General features: G+C 41.3%; 1 protein-coding gene across 1 annotated transcript in view; it reads left to right on the top strand.

The window, feature by feature from the left end:
- The window catches only part of GSTT1 (glutathione S-transferase THETA 1), a 59442-nt gene that overhangs the window by 24225 nt on the left and 15712 nt on the right, over positions 1–19505 (top strand). The window lies entirely within an intron of this gene.

Genomic DNA, 19505 nt, shown 5'->3' with positions numbered 1-19505 from the left:
AAAATAAAATTAAAAGGGTTTAACTCGTCTCTCTCTAGATTTCGTTTTCTAGAGAGAGAGAAGGAAGAAGGGAAAAGAAAGAGAAAAGAAAAAAGAAGAAGAAAAGAGGAAGATCTGTCCTTTCCACCCATTATCCGATGATTCTCCGGTATGTTTTTCTGTTCCAACTAAGGTACGGGTTCCTCTCTAGGTTCGAACGGGCAATAAACAAGTGTAAATTTGATCTGTGCATGAACATTCATGGGAAAAAGGGAAATCTATACATGTATTCATTTATATAGTGACGAGTTTTATTTTTGATTTGGATGATTTCCCTAAAGTATTAAGTTCTGAAATCTTGTATGATTCCATAGTAGTCGATATCCTTGAATTTGGGGCTGAAAATGCATGTTAACGATTTTCCCTATTTATGCATAGGTGTATATATATTAGATGCATATTCAATATTCTTGTCGATTTTATTTTCTGTTTCATCACGCACATAGTTTGAATATATATATATATATATATATATAAAAGATCGCGTATTTTAGTCCTTAGTCAATTCATAAAAAAATTCGAAATTTGGCCAAGTCTGGTAGGAAAATCGTTTGAGGCTCGAGTTTTAGACCAATGTCTTAGAGTTTTGGTTTGACCCAAGTCTCATCGACAAGGTCGAGGCGAGCCAATCGAAACGTAGTAAAGAGCTTTAATTTCGACTTTTAAATTCAAGCGAAATTTGGGTTATTTTCAAGCGAAATTCAGAGTGTGGTATTTGTGTAATATATCGTTGGATGCGTCTCGAAATTCTGAGCACGATGGTATTTTACTTTTCTGAATTTGAGTCCCGGTTGGCCTGAAAATCGCGTTTGTCTAAAATTTTAGCAATTTGTCAAAACGGATCCGGAGCTGGATCGGATTGGATCCAAGGCCTAGGATCCGAATTTTTATGGATTTGGGTCCTAGTTAGGTCCTATAAAAATCTGGAATTGATTCGGGTCTTGCTCCAAATTTTTGTATGGGTATGGGTTTGGATCTTGGATCCGGATCCAAATCCAAGTCCAACGTTTTTATGACTTTAAATTCAGCTAGGGGCTTTAAATTGAAGTTAATCTCATATAAAAAGTCTCCATGGTCAATATGATCAATTTTGGAAGCTTTTAAACATTTAAGAATAAATAAATTCAAAAAAATAAATTAATTTATTTATTAATTTTTGCTAATTTCGGGATTTGGGTTAAGGGGGTTTTAAGGTTAACCCTCTTCCCTAATTAATGAGGAGACTAAAGCTTTCCAAATCTTTTGTTTTTAAAAAGTCAAAAGTAAAAAAAAAAGGGAGTTTCATAAAATCTGGAAACTCCCTAGAGAGAGATAGACCTAATTCTCTATTAAAAGAGAGGGGGGGGTGCAGCCCTTCTCCCTCATTTGTTCATAGAGCAAAAAAAAGAAACAAGGAAGAGAGAAAGGGAGAGAGAAGGAGGCATCGTTGCTCAACCAAGCGCCTTCCACAACCTCTTTTCGTATTTTTCCTCTAAAGGTACGGGTACCTCTTCTTGAAACGAATGAGAAATCGGGTGGAGATTGGATTTCCATACATCTTTTGATGGAAATCCATGGAGGAGCAGTGGATCCACGTTTTCCACCGTTACACATTTGTATATTCTGTATTTTCATTGTTTTTCAATAAAAAAAAGGGTATATAATAATACATATCACAAAGTTTTTGCATTGACACTTATGCTGTCGTTTCTGACAGCATACACAGGCCCAAACTGGGCCTGTGTATATGTTGTTGGACCCATCCGACAGGGTCGGCTGGGCTGGGTGTATTCTTTAAAAAAAATAATAATAATATGCTGTTTCGATGTGCTGACCACCAGTACGCTGGTAGGGGGTGACAGGTCCAGCCGACCCAGTCGGTTGGGCGCTGTGCATCTTTTGGGCTGGGCCATAGCAGGCCCAGCCAACCTAGTCGGCTGGGTGCTGGCCTATGGCACGTGTGATTAAAAAAAAAATGGGTATATAGCATAATGAGTAAATAGTTTTTTTTATCCTCATTGTTGTTGTTCCCTGACAGCATACACAGGCCCAAACTGGGCCTATGTAAATGCTTTTGGACCCAGCCGACAGGCCTGTCGGCTGGGCTGGGCATGTGCCTTTAAAAAAAAAAGATTTATTCATAAAATATTTTTTGATTTGTGTACTCATGCTGTTTTGGTCGACAGTATACTCAGGCCCGGAGCGGGCCTGTGCAAACGCTGTCAGACCCAGCTAACAGGGGTCGGCTGGGTATGGGAGTGAATTAAAAAAGGGGGGGGGGGGGGTTATTACTAGGTTCAATACCCTGCAATTTCTTATTTGGTATTGATAAACACATATTCATATCGCCGACCCCAATTATTTTTAATGAAGGCATAGTTGTTGTTGTTGTTTGTTGTATAAACACATTGACAACACACCGACCCTTGTATTAGTCCAATTAAGAGAATCATCTCATATTGGAATCATATTATGTTAATGACATAATGTTGTTAGCTTATGTAAACAGTGCCTGGTTACGTGATTAGTGAAATCTGAAATTCTAATCTCTCGATGCATGATAAATTTCGAGAATGAGTTATGTACCTGCACTTTGATTTCCCTATATGCTAGGATTTGAAGTTGTTTATATGTTTGTTGGGACATGCTTAAGCATTATTCCATGATAAAGTTTGTTTCAAGTGCTTGCACATAGATGGACTTGACGTGTGTTGTTGCATATACATAAATGCATGAATGCTCTCTTGTCCAACCCAAGACGATTCATGGTTAGGAGCATGTTTGGCAATGGTCGCATAAAGATGCATGCATGTGCATACCAAGCATATGTTAAATTATGTAATCAAATCATGTAATGTTATATATATATATATTTTATATATATAAGGTAATACATATACATATATTAATATATATGTATATGTATCTACTTATTATATATATAAAATATATATTTCTATTATTTAGCTGTAGGGGTAGTTTAGTCTTTTTCTCATTTTTGCGCATATTCATTTCTTGAATATGTATTGTATTTTTTCTCTTTTTATTTTTCTCTTTTTTCTCTTTTGTACCCTTTGTACTTTGTACCTTGGGGGGCCCACCACTAGTCGTTGGGCCCCTCCAACGGTCACATTTGTGACCGTTGGAGGGGCTCCAACGACTATGTGGGAGCCCCTCTAAGGGTCTCTCCAAGCCCTATATAAAGGGCTCTCCTCCATTGTATTTGGTAAGGCTTTGGGATTATAGCCCAAGCTTGTATTAGTGGAACTTATGACTTTTGGGTTCGTATTTGTGCATTTGTGAGTTTGTGTTGTGCATTGTGTGCACAAGTGTTTCAAGTGTTCTTGTTGGGCGTTTGTATACGCATTTATTTCCAAGAATATTGTAATATTGTTCGTAGTATCTTGTTGGAGATACTTTCACATGGTATCAGAGCCTCGTTTGAAGAAGGAGGATCGTGCGTTTCTTCTCTTTTGAAGTGCTTCGAAAAACGTGCCTTCAAGCTATTGGAGTTTGGAGTGGATTATCTCCTTTGGGCAATATTTTAGAAGCCTCTTTTGTCAAGAAAGAGTTAAAAAGCCTTTGAGGTGCGTATTGTTTTTCATAATCTCTCCTCTCTAATGGGTGAAAAAGACCCCCATTTCTCTCTTGGGTTCAAACTCAATGGGTCCAACTATCATGTTTGGGCCGGTAACATGAAAGCTCGCATCAAAGGAAAAGGGCTTTGGGGCTATGTCTAAGGCTCGATTCCCGAACCAAAACCGAAGATAACTTTAATAGAAGGAGAGATAAAAATTCTTGAAGGAGATGAAAGAACCAAGGCCCTTGAAGAATATACGAAAAAGCATGAAGAATGGGAAATCAGGAATTTTAAAATCCTCTCTTGGATATTTTCATCCGTAGAAACGAGAATCAATGTAAATATCATAAAGTTCAAGAAGGCTTCTCAAGCATGGGGATATCTTGAGAAGATGTATACCTCTAGGGATTTATCCCATAAATACTATCTCCAAAAGAGGGCGCTAACGCTTCAACAAGGAGAAATGTCTATTAGAGAGTACTTTGTCGAGCTCTCTTGTATTTTGTATGAGCTTGCTATGCTCGAACCCAAATAGAGTGGTGAAGCTATAGAGTTGTAACGCCCCAAAATCGTGGACTTGAAACCTTTTATGAGAAAGGCTGAAAGCTTTGAAATCAATCATTTATCAGAGTTTGAAACAAAAGTTCAGCGGAAGATCAGGTTTAAAATAGCAAATCCCTAGACTTTGGGCGCATTACAACATAAATGCAATCTTACCCTTATAAACCGATTTGCAACTCAAATATATATTTTATTGAAATGAAAAGAAGAACAACGTTTTGGTAACACAGTTTTAATAATCCAGAGTTTTAATCAGAAGATATGTTTTCAAAGAAACTTTATACCATATCTATCAAAAGGGTCCCCAGGAGCGCAACGTCAGGAAAGGGGCCTTGCCTTCAATGCATCACGACATCGTGCCATCGCAAGCTGTATAACTTGTCCACCTCCTGCCCATGAAATGGGTCAGTCTCATAACAAACTAGTAGGGGTGCAAAAGACAAGAAGGTACAAATGCTGAACAAGCAAGATAATCGCTAGATCAAGCAGGAAAAGCAAGACTAGCAGATCTGACAAAATGTGTTGTGGAGTAAGCATGGCTCTAGTAAAGCAAACAGCTACATGCAAGAGCAGTGAGAACCATAGTACTAAACAATCAACTATAGCAATCCAACAAATACTATAGGTGAAGAGTAACCAACTGAATAAGACAAGCATTCATAACAATGCTCGCAATACATACAAGTATCATTGGATGACTCAGTCTATCGGCAAATAACTACATTAATCGTAAGTCACAAGCTATTGCATCACAAGCAATTCATAAGCTACACATGATAAGCAATCATACGGTAGCGGTTATATCACAATATGTAACAACTAGCATAATGCTAGTATGATAAGCAATTGACTAGTAGTGAGAAGCTAGTTATCACTAACAGAGAACTGCGCAAACAGTTTAACCAACTAAAGTAATGCCTCGACAGGCATGTATAGTTCAATGAGTAACAAACAAGCAATCGATTTACGTCACAGCACGTATATCTCATGATCATGTGTATAAGTTATATCTTGTCTCATTATGAACCCGCCGTTGTGGGTACGCACAAGGCAAAACGTAGAAACAGTCAGAATCGATTCGGGGGTTCATTATGCTATGTATTTTATTATACCCCGAATGACTGACTGAGTCCGCTCCTAAGGGGATGACCAATGACCAAGAGAGTAAATCCCCAAAGGCAAACAAAGGCCCAATGGATGCGCATCCGAACTTCTACAGAAGTGGTGAAGGATTTTCCCTAACCTCCGATGATTGGGAAAGTCAGATCTTTGCCCAAGATTGCCATTAATGACTGTCCATCGGAGTTTTGTACCATCCATCCTCTCTCTTGATGAACCGTCCCGAATGAGCACGATGGAGGGTTTCTTAACCGCCATCCCATTCTACATGCTCTGGTCTTTCGACCCACTCGAGCATCTTGCCTGTGAAGACGCATGATTATTATTTATGTGAATTACACGTGCCATTACGCGTTCGAGGCAACCACACACCTCTCATCCTACTCACCGCAGTACACAACGTACCTGTTCAAAAGTACAACGACGATGAGAGGGATAAAGATCTCTCGCAGGAAAATCCCTCAACACATCTGCTTTACAAAAGTCCACAGTGAACTCATTCAAGTTCCAACTTATCGTGCTCGGGTCCTTTAGACAATCGCAAGCATTCTGCCTATTAGGCGAATATCAACATAAGAGGATTTAGCTTAATGTGTCAATACACGTTTAGAGGTTACTACAGACCTCTCGTCCTGCTCTTCGTAGTCCAAACATATCGTACGTGACTAAGGATACAACTACAAGAGGAGGAACATGGATTCCTCGTAAGAAATCCAATAACAATACCTTCACGAAGGAAGGAAGGCACTACTATCTTGGTTGGACCAGAAAGCCTAAAAACTAGGTCTCACATCAGAAGTGATGTAACGCCGATCTAGCGATGGCGCAAGTACCTCAATAGGATTCCCGCCCTACTCGTGCACAGGCTCCTAAACAAGGTTATCTGAGTCGTATCAGATAGGCGAACTGAGGTTGTAACACACATTTTCCAAATACATCAATTTAGGAGATCCAGCCGCTATCTTTGCTTCACAAAGTTATACACCTTTGAAAATAGGTTTGCACCTAAGACCATCATCTTTGGAGAACCGAAGTGCATAAGTGTGTGTTGTGACTTTTAAGACAAGTAAAACGATATACACTATACACTCGAAGCTGCACTCAGGGAGCGCAAGCTGACAAAGGGCAAACCCATGCACATACTAATACAAAGACAAATCAAGGGGAAAGACTCGACGTGCGAAGCTGCACCACAATACACACGAGGTATGAGATCATACCTCGATCATCGAAACACACAAGCAGACAACTACGTAAGCAACTCGTGAGGTATGAAATCCTATACTGACTAAGCAAGTGTAAAGGACGACTCATGCGGCATGGGGTTGCACCTCAATTAAACGATAAGCGTAAGCAAGTAAAGGAGAAATACGACAAAGATAAGAATGCATGCATGAGCAAAACACATGCACAAAGTGCAACAACAAAGTAAGGACGAACAATACAAAAAGGTAAGTGCAAAAGAAGTACAGCAGCAACAGGAAAGTAAGATACGAAGAGCAAAAGCAAGCAGTAAGGCCATAGCGCATAAAGCGCGGGGCGACAAAGGTAAATGCAGGAAGTAAAGTGCAAGAACGTAAAGGAAGACCAGGATTGCATCCTGGAGTAAAAAGACAATGAATGTCGTTGCGCAAAGCGCAGGGCAACAAGAAAGTAAAGTACAAAAAGTAAAGAGGACAAGGATCGCGAAACCGCATCCTTGAAGGTAAAGACATACGTATATATATTATACATATACATATATCACCTTCTTTTAGTTATCTTTCCTTATTTTAGTATTTATTCGTTCATTGTCCTTTTATACAAGAATCCCCTACCTTGAGGGGTTGCGGGTTCTCGTACGCCTGCGGCGTAGGTAAGCGCAAGCTCGAGCCACAAAGGCGAGCTGTATCCACCGTTCAACCTGCGATTCTTAGAACGTTAGTAATATGCTATAATATAAACGAGAAGCGGGTTCGGTAAGACCTGCAGTGATACCGAACCCCAAACACCAGAGCAGGCAGGGAGCTCGGCTCCCTGCAGAAGAGGGACAAAGGCAGCAAGGCCTCCTGCCTACAGGAGGCAGATGCAGGAACTCTGCATCCTGCAGACAAGGGTGCCAAAGGCAGGGGCCCCAGCCCTGCTTGGCAACAACAGCAGAGGCAGGGAGCAGGAGCTCCCTGTCTGTCAGAACAGAGAAAGGCAGGGGAGGGAGCAGAGGCTCCCCGCCACACCTGCCATAACAAGACAGGGGGAACACCCCTGTCAAAACATGAATCAAGACAGGGGGCACAGCCCCCCTGCTGGGAACGAAACAGGGCCTGTAAAAACCCGGATTGTTGGCTTTAGCTGTTTAATTTTTTTTGAAAATAATAAGTTTTGTTTTTCTAAAATTGGGCATGAGAACCGCATTTCGGATCCAAGATCCGTAAAGAATCCATATTGCATGAGTGGTTTTATACATATTGGGCCCAGATCCGTTACCTCGATCCAAAAGGAATATATATGGGTATTAAAGGCATAAATGTAATAATAATGATTAATAAAAAATAAAAAAAAGTTATTATGATAAAAGAATTAGTTTATGTGGGATTGGATCCACGATTGGACCCAAACAGATCCCACATTTTGGATCCACATCTTTTTTTTTACTCGGATCCACATTCAAACCGGACCTGGATCCATGTTAGGATGGATCCAACACTTTAAAGCCGACCTGGATCCACGTTAGAGTGGATCCGGCACTACGGGTCACGGTTTGGACCCGAACCCGGGCTTTGTTTTTATAAAACTCACGAAAACAAGAATCGTGCCTAGGGCACGATTCTTGCAAAAATCGAAAGGGGAGGGGGAGGTTACAGAGAGCGTAACCGACTCCACCTTTCGCGGAGGGAGGGCCTTCGTTCGATAAAAGGGAAGGGAGAGGGTCTCGCCCTTTTTCTCTCACGCTCTCTTTCTCTTGTTCCACCTCTCTCGGCTCCCTCTCGTCTCGGCCCTCCCTGCGTGCGACTGTGCCAGCGTCACATCTCCTCATCACCCTCTCGACCGGCATCGCGACTGTGGAAACAACAGGCCGACCATCGACAGCAGCCTCTCGATCGCGCCCTTCACGGCGGCAGGAGCAACCGGAGCTGACGACCCTCCACCTGCGACAACAACCTCTGAGCACCGGAACATGTAGGATCGGTAACTTTTCTTGTGGGTTATTGACTGGGTCTGGGTGTGCTTGGGTTGGTCAAGGGGAAACTTCGAATGATTAAGGCCACTGCTAACCCTAAACCGAGAACCCCAATTTCTTGGATTTGAGGGTTTCAGGTTTTTTAATTCAGGAAAGGATTTTAGGAAACCCCAAATCGTTCGATTGGGGGGGGGGTCGGCATTCTGTTACGAGTGGTGAAGGCTACAGTGATGCAAGTGGGGGTATCACTATCTTTTTTTTTAGTAAAAAAAAACCCCAAGGATTTCGGCTTGTGTAGATCTCTTCCTAGCTGTTTTATTAATTCTTGTAACTCTGGGATATCCTTGTAATCTTTGTATGCCGTTATAGTAGTAACTTTTATTACGGTTGTTTCTTTTCCACTAACCATTCAATGTTATGTTTCTGGAGGTGTACTTGGATTTTCTCTCAATGATCTAGACTGTTTTTTTTAGTATGTGGCTTGAAATAGCATACCGACTTCTGTATTTCATTTAGAGCAGTTCCCTCTTCTTCTTCTTTTTCTCCATCATATTCCATGAGGCCTTGTGGAAAGTGGTTTCTGGTTTTATGTGGTAAATTGTGTAAATATGTCTATATTTAAGGCAGCTTGTGTTTGCAGATGCTGGTTAAATATTTTATCAAAATCTTTTGATTCAGTATTTTAGTTCTGAGGATCAACTCGTGTAGAAAGTGATCAGTTTTCTTATTACCAGGATTTGCTTGGTTTGGATTTAGCCGCAAGATTGCATCCTATTATTGAATATTCTGAGAACTGGGGTCATCCTTGTTCATACAGTAGGTTAGGTGTATAAAATTAGCATGTAGTATTAGAAAGAATCGAATATCCTGGCCGAATGAATAATTATCATCTGTATCTATCTAATGTAATTAAGTCAGAACTCTTTACCTTTACACTACTATAATGCTTCGGGCGTATTGAAATTTTGTTGAGCAAATGAAATCTTAAATGATGTTCCTGTTAGCTTTGAAATAAAATATATGTCATAATCAGGCTTATGCCCAATATGAGTCTCTTAATTATTCCATGATCAATGTGGCTGAAAATTAGTGATATCCTATACGTAATGGTCAAAGAACTATATAAATATATATTCATTTAGGTCAGGGATTTATTAAGACTGTAAGAAGAAAGGTTTATGAAATTAACTGCACATGGTATTGGATAATCAAATGCATATTGTATTACATTTTTCTTGTATTCAAAACCTTGCTATATGACATATGTTTTCCTTAGTGTAAAGTTGTTTGCGTGGTTATTGTTTGACAGTTATTTTGTGGATTGTCATCCAATCCGATTACCTATTATTTTGTTCTTTGAACTATAAACAAATTTGATTTCTATGAGTTGTTGTGTTCTGTCATCAAACCAGGGTTTTCATTATTATAATGACTATATGTCAGTGTGCTGACTATATCAAATATGTTCCTATGCTGGTTTATTAAATGACATCAAGTCTGATTACATGTGATCATGTATTGTCTTACACAGTTGTATATCATTAAAGCATGAATACTTTAAGAGTAATTTCCTGGTAATCACATGAATGATCAAGGTCTGAAACCTTAGGGTGTTCGGTAGACACTTGATTTGGGTTTCCCATGAGTAGTTGGTTTTGGAATTGTAATGGAATCATTCGAGGACTGATGCATGTTTAGTTTTCTGTGTATGCATTCCTTCTTATTGCGTCAGATCAACCTGATGAATAGGCTGCGATGTATCATAAACTGCGATGTAACATCTACCGTTATTGTTAGCATTGATTGGGCTGCAATATATTACTTACTGATCAATAACAACTTGAGCCTTAGACGCATTCAGTTTAGGTGATGGGATAGGAGGTCGACCAGTCTTATCCTAGCACCTATCTTCAAGATGTCCAAGTTTACCACAATATGTACATTGAAGTCTTCCTCTACCTCCAGTAGTGCGTCCTCGACCTCTTCCTTGAAAATTCAAGAAAGTACCTCTTCCACGACTTGAGGTGATTGCTAGGGCAGATGCTTGTGATTCAGATTGAGTTTGAGGAAGAGTGATGGCAAGCCTACTCAGACGATTATATGCTTCAGCAAGAGTAGGAACATCAAAACTAGTTAGCATTTGGACTTTGGCAACTGAGAATTCCGATGACAACCCTGTAAGAAAACGGGCAACCATAGTCTGCTCCTGATGGATCTTCTGTTTGGTACAACATAAGGGTCTGTGTGCATTTAGCCTCTCAAAAGCAGATTTAACTGAGGCATAGTATTGGGCTAAAGTCTAATCTCCTTGCTGCAACTGATAAATCTCCTGTTCAACTTGTAGAATATGACTCACATTAGTTTCATGAAAATATGTATCACGGAGATTATCCCACATTTGTTTAGCTGAGGTGTAATAAATCAGTCCATCAACTATATGTGGTTGTACACTATTCATTATCCATGACATCACGATGTCATTGTCTTCATCCCATATGACGTATTTTCCTATTCTTTCAGTGGGTTCCAATTCCAACAAGACGTGTTTTTTCTAATGACCCGAAACAGACATCATGAAGGTGTGAGAGCACCTTGCATAATTAGAATCATCTAGCTTAACTGAACATCCATATGAAAATGGATTTGCAGAGGCCTTATATTCACAAATGGCCTCTCCCTTTTGATTATTATCAAAGGCACGCAACTCAGCCATGTAAAATTTCCTTCACCCGGGACAGCAAAAAATATTTTTTTTTAGCAAACCAACTATTTCTGTGCAACAAGAATCTCCTGCATACTTTGTTTCCAAATCAGAATAGTGATCAGATCACTATCACGACAACAAAATATTAAATGACTATCAACTTCGAGATTAGAACAACTACCATTTAATCTTCCAAAGCAATGATCTGATCGCAAACATTCAACAGCGACTAATCACTATTTTTAGATCTGATCGCCGACTGCAATAGTTCAACTGCATCCATTAAAAATATTTTAAACCCAAGTTGATATCAATCCGATCTAACCGTGATCTATATTTTTTTCTCGATCCAGTCGATGTCTTCAGACACGAGTCACACGATCTACAACCAGCAGCTGCAACGTCTTCAAGCCACAATCAGTTCACGATTTTAGCAGCTTCTCCACCATCAACACCAGCACACGATCGGCAAGTGACCTCCACACCAGCAGGAAAAAACACGATCACAGAAGCAACACACGACCTTCACTGTTCACGACAGCACGTCACCAGCAGTGGGAACGTGATCACGGCAGCACCGTTTTTTTTTATCTACAGCAACAACGTCATCCGATCCACGACATCCTGTCCTTCTTCACGATCAGCGGCAGCAGCGTCATCCCAGAAGGGAGACCCGCTCTGATACCATGTTGAATCTGTCTGCCCTAGATTCGATTTCAGAGAGACGATATATATATATATATATATATATATATATATATAGAGAGAGAGAGAGAGAGAGAGAGAGTTCACACGATTCATTAACCCTAATCACCTATTTAAAGAGGTGATTAGGTGGAACAAAAAATACAAGTAGGCATACGTAAGTATGCTTAATTACGTATGACCACCCCAAGACTTATGAATATTACTTTTAACATATACATTTCAGTCTGGTTGACCCATGTACATGATTTTGATCATATACATGGATCAGCCCCAACTTTTTGCCTGATAAACAGTGTAACATCACGTATTTTCACACTTAGTTAAATTTGAGATTTTCGACAAATTTGGCTAATTATAGAAGAAAAATTGTTAGATTCTCGATTTTGGGCCAATGCCTTTGAATCTGGGCGTGGCCCAGGTCTCATTGTCAAGGCCTAAACAAGCCACTTAAAATGTGAGAAAAAGTTTTATTTTCGACTTTTAAATTCGAGCGAAATTCGGGTTACTTTCAGGCAAAATTTGGGATTTATGTTCATGTTATATATCATTGGATGCGTCTCGGAATTTCGAGTACAACGATATTTTACTTATTTGAATTCAGGCTCCGGTTGGCCCGAAAATTGCGCTTTTTTTTTGAAAAAAGAGCAGTTTTTCTGATCGGATCCGGATTTGGATCAAACTGGATCCGATGGATATGATCCAAATTAATATGGATCTAGGCTCTATCCAAGACCCATATTAATCTGGATTTGGTCTAGCCTAAAAGCCATTTGGATTTTTGGAGATGGATTTGGATCTTGGATCCGGATCCAAATCCATACCCAACGATTTTCTAACTTTAAATTCATTTTGCACCTTCAAATTTAAGTTAATTAGTGTTAAGAAGCCTCCCAAGTTAATTTTGCAACTTTTGGAAGCTTCCATATATTTATTTATTATTTGATAATTAATTAATTTTATTTGTGTGGTTGTTTAGGACTTCTTAATAGAGTCCTTATACATACCTAAAGAGACTTAAGAAGGTTTGAGAAAAGACTTTTAAGAATTAGAAACTTTGAAAAAGTCAAATTAAGAAGAGTTTTGAAATTTTGGAAAGAGTGGGTGTGAGACTCCTCAAAAGAGGAAACTCTCCATCTCCAGCCTATCTAGAAAGGGATGGAGGGGAGGGGGGGGGCATCACCCCCCCTCTTGGCCTATTTAAACCTCAAAAAAAAGAAAGAAAGAGAAAGAAAGGGAAAAAAAAGAAAGAGGAGAGAGAAGAAGAGGAAGAAGAAGAGGAAGATCAATTGATCTCCAGCCATCCGACGTTTTCACCATCAAATCCATATTTCGTTTCGATTCACGATCAAGGTACGAGTCTTTCTCTTGTTTCGGATGAGAAAAAAAGCATGGATTCGATTTCCATGCAATGTTTTAGTAAAAATCCATGAGAAAGAATAAACCTGAATGTTTGCTCTAAGATCCATGGTTAAAACTAATGGATTTTTCATCTCTTTCGAAATTTATTTTGGGGATACATATATATGTATATATATATATATATGTGCTGCTATATATATATATATATATATATATATGTATATTGGATGAGCCGCTGATCTAGGGTGTTAGTGCTTTCAAAATAATTTCTGAGCAAGATTAATTCTATGTTAAAATAGAAATCGTGTTTCTGGATTTATATTAAAAAGAGTGTATTAAGTCTGCATGTTCAGTTTATTCTTTTGAATCATGTGAAGTCTTGAATGCAAAATTCAGTATAGGTTTGTTATTGATGGCAGTTCTGATAATGCATGACTAGGAATAGGTATTCATACGTATATTTGAGCATAACGCCTGAATTTATATGATCATTGACCACATGAAATTGTTAGGTATGCATATCCATGTTTACGTTCCTGTACAATGAGGTTTTCCTTGCCCAAGTTTTTCATCTATTACTGGGCTGACTGGCAGCCCAGCCGAGTCACACTCAATTATTCTGTCAAGCCCTGGCAGACCTGCACAGGTTCAGCCTGTGCAGGGTGTTGGCAGGGTTTAAAAAAAAAACAAAAAACCCTAGCCGACTGCCAGTCGGCTGGGTACTTATTTGCTACCTTGGGGCCAGCTGGCAGCCCAGCCAAACTGAGTTCGGTTGGCCTGTCAGGCCTTGGCCACTCGTGTTAGCCCAGCCATATGTTGGCTGGGCATGAGGGAAAAAAAAAACAAAACTTCTTTGTGGTTTGGGCTGGCTGGCAGGCTGACTGCCAGGCCCTGGCAGGTAGTGCACAGGCCCAGCTTGGGCTGTGTGGTACCTTGCCAGGCTCAGCCGAGCCAGTCGGCTGGACTGGAGCCAAGCCCCAACCGACTGCTGGACTATCCTATACAAAAAAAGGCAGGGGGGTTGGTGTTAAAAGAGTTTTTTTTAGCAGACTCGGTGGGTGGTCAAGCCAGACCTGGACAGCACCCAAACAGGTGCTGGCAGGCCTGTTTATCATGCCTGTCAGTGTAACGCCCCAAAATTTCGAACCTTATAAATTCCTTGAAATAGTTGGAAAATACCTTTTCTTTACAGAGTTTATTTCTAAATCAGCGGAAACGATTTCTTTTAAAAGAAAAAGGACGGGTTTGACAACCTTGGGCACGTTAGCGAGAAAACAAAGATTTACCATGGACGATCTGCAATAATACTTAGGAAACCATTTCTTCTATTTGAAGAGAGTATCAAGTTTGTACAAAATTTGGGTTTCCTCAAGGGAAAACCGTATCAAAAACCAAAAATGTCCAGGAGAAGCACTACGAGCAGAAACAGTGGATCCTTAAATCATCTCGCAGTCGCGTCATCGCCTGATGCACCTAATCGTCACCTGTGCCCATGAAATGGGTTAGTTTTGCGAAAAACTAGCAGGAGAGTACAAAGACAGAAAGAACTAAATTAGGCATAGATAATTTATGCAGCAGGTAGTAACGAGCGAACTAAGCAGATAGACTGGAGGAATAAGCTAAGTACAACAAACTGAAAAGGTGTGCATGCTCAATTTAGTTATTACTTGATAACCGGCCATGCGGGTACATACATGACACGTGAGTCGAAACAGTCGAGTCCAAACCGAGTGTTCATTATGTTAAGTATTTTAATATACCTCGGTTGTCTGACTGAATCCTATTCCTATGGAGACGACCGATGGTCGAGAGAGTAAGTCCCCAAGGCCTGATAGGGATGCATCCAACTTCTGCAGAAGTGTTAGGCTAACTTATGTAGCCCCTCTCCCTCTCCTTATCCTCCGATGACTGGGGAAAAACGGGTCTTTTGCCCTTTTTGAAAGCCATAAATGGACTGTCCATCGGAGTTGGTACCCTTCGTCCTCTCTCTTGACGAAGCAAGGTTGAATTGAGCGCGACGGGGTTTCTTAGTCGTTGCCTCATTCTTCATGCTCTGGTGCATTAGACCGAAACAAGCATCTTGCCTATGAAGGCGATCCCACTCTTATATGTGTTTTCAACAACCTGCACTAAGCATTAATCGAGGTCATAAGACTCTCTCATCCAATCGTCGTAGTACTAACATGTCTCGCATGTTTTAGAAGTACGCTTACGAGAAAAGGGATACAGGTCCTTAATAGGAGCCTCGGGAGTGTGTTTCGCAAAGATATAATGTTTTTTTTTTAAAATCTATTTTAACATATCAAACCTTTCGAAACCAACACAATCTTGCCAACATAAGGCATGTGATTTTCTCGAATCTGACATCCGATGACGCAGTGTCTGGGTGCTATGTAAGTCACGACACTGGTTTTGGTAAATGGGTTTCACAAAAGAACCTATCACCCAACAACTTGGTCTTGCTCCAGATCAAGGGTTTTCCCAAAACGTATCGGGTGAAAAGAAGAATAGGTATTCCTCTCGAATACTCTGAGTCTATGGCAAGGAAAAGAAACAAAAGATAATAATGCGAAAAGGAAGTGCCTGGGCGCGAAGCGCGACGGCAAACAGGAACTGCGAAAGCAAGGGACAAGGATCGCGAAACCGCGTCCTTGAATTAAAAGACAGTAAATAGTAACTATGAAAGCAAAAGCCTGGGCGCAAAGCGCGACGGCAACAGAAACAGAAAGTGCGTAAGCAAAGGACAAGGACCGCGAAACCGCGTCCTTGAATTAAAAGACAATAAGCAGTAAATACGAAAGTAAAAAGCCTGGGCGCAAAGCGCGACGGCAAACTGAAATGCGAAAGCAAAGGACAAGGATCGCGAAATCGCGTCCTTGATTTAAAAGTGTACTTATATACATATAAGTATATAAATATATCATTAAGTCCTTTCGATTATCAATTATTTAAGCTTGATTTAATTATTTAAGTCCTTGTGCAACTTCTCCTACCTTGGAGTATTGCGAGGATGGAGTCTTCTACGAACGTAAGTGATTGTCGGTTTAGTTCGCGGGGCGCGAACGGGCTCCGTTGCGTAAACTGCAAAAATACGTAGTTTAGCATGCATAAAATGAATATAGGTAGGGAGAAAGCTCGGTTTCTCCGCAACTCAATGCAGGGGTCATCGACCCCTACCATTGCGAAAGAGAACGGGGTAGGGTCCAATGACCCATGCCACTAAAAGGAGATGGGTGCAGGGGCCATCGGGGCCCTTGTTGGGTTTTTAAAAGGAGGGGCAGGAGCCTTCGGCTCCTGCCAGCCTTCTTAAAAGAAAGGGGCAGGGGCAGATGGCCCCTGCCAATGGAACGAGTAGGGAGGAAGGAGCGCAGGGGCCAAAGGCCCCCCCTGTGGCTCAAAAGGAGAGGAGGTAGGGGAGTGCAGGGGCCAAAGGCCCCTGCCGAGCCCTTGCTCGACAGAAAAGAGACAGGGGCCTCTGGCCCCTGTCGGTTAAAAGAGGGGCAGGGGCCAAATGGCCCCTGCTTGGTTTCCGAGGGATGGGGCAGGAGCCTTCGGCTCCTGCCTCCTCTCTTAAGGAGAAGGGTAGGGGCCATCGGCCCCTACGTGGAAAGGGAAGGGCAGGGGCCATGGCCCCTGCCGGAAAATTAAAAGGGCAGGGGGCTCCGCCCCCTGCTTGCTAAGAAGAGGAAAGCAAGGGGGGCGGATCCCCCTTGCTTGTCGAAAAAGAGGAAGGCAAGGGGGCGGAGCCCCTTGCCTGTCGAGAAAGAGGAAGGCAAGGGGGCGGAGCCCCTTGCCTGTCGAAAAAGAGGAGGAGGAAGGCTCGGCAGGGGCTGCCGGCCACCTGCCGGCCTTCCGGCGAGCCAACGGAAGAAGAGAGGGGGAGGGGTGTTTACCTGGGCTGCCGAGGAGAAAGGAGGTTGTCGGGGAGGGGCTCGCCGGCGAGTGGATGCCGTGAAGGGGAGGGGTTGGCCTGCGTCGGCAAAAAGGGAGAGGGAGATGGAGTCGGGGGAAGAGAGAGCAGAGGGGAGAGAGACGAGAGATGAGAGATGAGAGAGAGAGTCGGGGGGGGTCGGGGGAGGCTCGTAGGCCCTCCCCTCTCGTCTTTTAAATAGGGAGGGGGCGCACACAGGGCCCGCCCCCTGTGTCGCCGGAGAGGCCCCCTGCCGTGGGCTGCCAGTCCCCTCGAAAAGGGTTTTCGAGGGGCTGGCACAGGTTGGATCCCGATCGGGTGTGGACCCGACCCGGGTCCGATCTTTAATTAATTTTTTTTTTTTTTACTGGTTTTACAGTCAGGCCTTGTAGGCCCAGTCGAGTGGGTTCGGCTGGGCAGGTGGGTGCCCTTCAAAAAAAAAGTATATTTTAACACCTTGTGTTTGCTTAAATATGGAATTCTAAAGTTAATATGCATGTTAACTTCCAGATTGTGTTAAGTGTAGGTATCTTGATTCTAATACTTGCTAAGAATGGAATTTTTTTCACATGCTTTGACTTGAGTATGCCATGCGTAATTCAAGGGGTAATTACAAAGTTTGTTTCAACTGCCTGTGCATACATGTGATCAGTGTTATTAAAAACGCACCTCAAGGCGCAAAAAGAGCGCCTCGCCTCAAGGCATGTGCCTCATACGCCTTGAGGCGCGCCTCACGCTGAGGCGTACACGCCTTAAATTTTTGTAGTCAAATGAGGGTCAAAGCCCTCATTTGACCACAAAATAGGGTTTTTTTAAGCATTGCTTAAAAAGCAATTGTAACCTAGCCGAGGCCCATGTTCCTCCTTCACGCACGCTCTCCCTCTCTTCTCCCACTCGCTCTCCCTCTCTTCACGGTCCTCCTTTGCCACCGTCGCCACCACTTCCACCGCTGTGCCCGCCAGCTCTCCCTCTCCCGGAAGACATGTATGCTTTTTTCCCTTTCGTTCTCTCTTCTCTCTCTGCACATACTGCACAACAAGCGTGATGGCGACCTCTTGCTGCTTTCGGTCGGTTGCGGCCCTACAGTATTTGAGGCTATGAACATGCTGAATAGTTATATCTATTAAATCAGTTGGTGATTAGGGCATGATGTTTAGTCTTTAGACATTTTGGTATTTGTCTTTTGATGCTCGTGCTATCGAAATCAAGATTTTAGTGTAAGTTTGTTGTTTTTATGTTTTTTTCGCAACATTGTGAATCGGGTAAAATGATAACTGATTGATGATGATTTGTGGGGAAAAGGGGGAGTTTGGTCCTGAATTGCTCAAATGCTGGATTGAGTCTATGGTAGTGGTTCTAAGCGTCTAGCTGCAATATTTGTTGCAAATTGTGACAATCAATTGGGTACCTCAGTCTTATCCCGTAATCAACTTCTTAGTTGTAGCCTTGTAGGGTATTTGGGTGCATTTACTGTTTTGTATGAGTTGTACCTAAGCAAATGGCTAATTGTTGATGACCATTTTGTCTAACAAAATGCTAGATGGGTTTAGCACCATTATTGTTTACATTATTGGGGATAATATATAACAAAATATTCTTAAAAGGGTTGTAGTGGAAAAAGAAATACCTGGCATTGAACTTCTTTGATTCTGTTTTGTTAGTGGGAATTTGATACGACAGCTTGCATCTTAAGGCCTAAAGTTTTGATGCCCAATGTGATGAATAATTGAATAAGTTTGTTTGTCGGTGACATTTTGGGATGTAGTGATCATGTAAAAAATATGTCAGCAATCTGGTTATTCTACTCCTATTTAATGTGGGTTACAGATATTATATAATGTGTAATCACATTCACTGTATGATAGGCATCTTGACTAAAGAGGTAATTGATCATTTCCAAGTTATTTAATTAGTTTTCAATTTATATATGTTGATTCTTATTGAATATAAATCTATTTTTTTTTGTTAATATATATTTTCTTATATGTATTTTTGAAGTTGAATAATGGAAAAAGATGTAGGATGGGATCATGGAGTTAAAGTACCAAATTTCACTAAAGATCTCAAACTCGTAGGACATTTAATTTGCAATTACTGTCATAAACAGACTACGGGAGGCATCTATAGGTTAAAGCATCACTTAGCTGACACAAAACATAGTGTAAGCATGTGCGAAGCGGTTCCACCTGATGTGAAAAGATTTTTTCAGAATCATCTAAAGGATCAGAAGCAAAAGAAGCAAGAGGAAGAACAAAACAAGTTGGATATCGGGAGGAGTGTTTATTTTGGATCATCAACAGGCGATAATGTGAACAAAAAAACCAATGGATCATGTAGTGATGCAAAAACAAATACAGGTGGTCATATGGACCTCTTTGTAAACAAAGAA

Source organism: Nuphar pumila, chromosome 2 (genome assembly GCF_984573655.1).
Source record: "Nuphar pumila chromosome 2, dmNupPumi1.hap1.1, whole genome shotgun sequence".
NCBI classification, from domain to species: domain Eukaryota; kingdom Viridiplantae; phylum Streptophyta; class Magnoliopsida; order Nymphaeales; family Nymphaeaceae; genus Nuphar; species Nuphar pumila.
The sequence above is the reverse complement of the archived record's forward strand: the minus strand, read 5'-3'. Positions and strand labels throughout refer to the sequence as shown.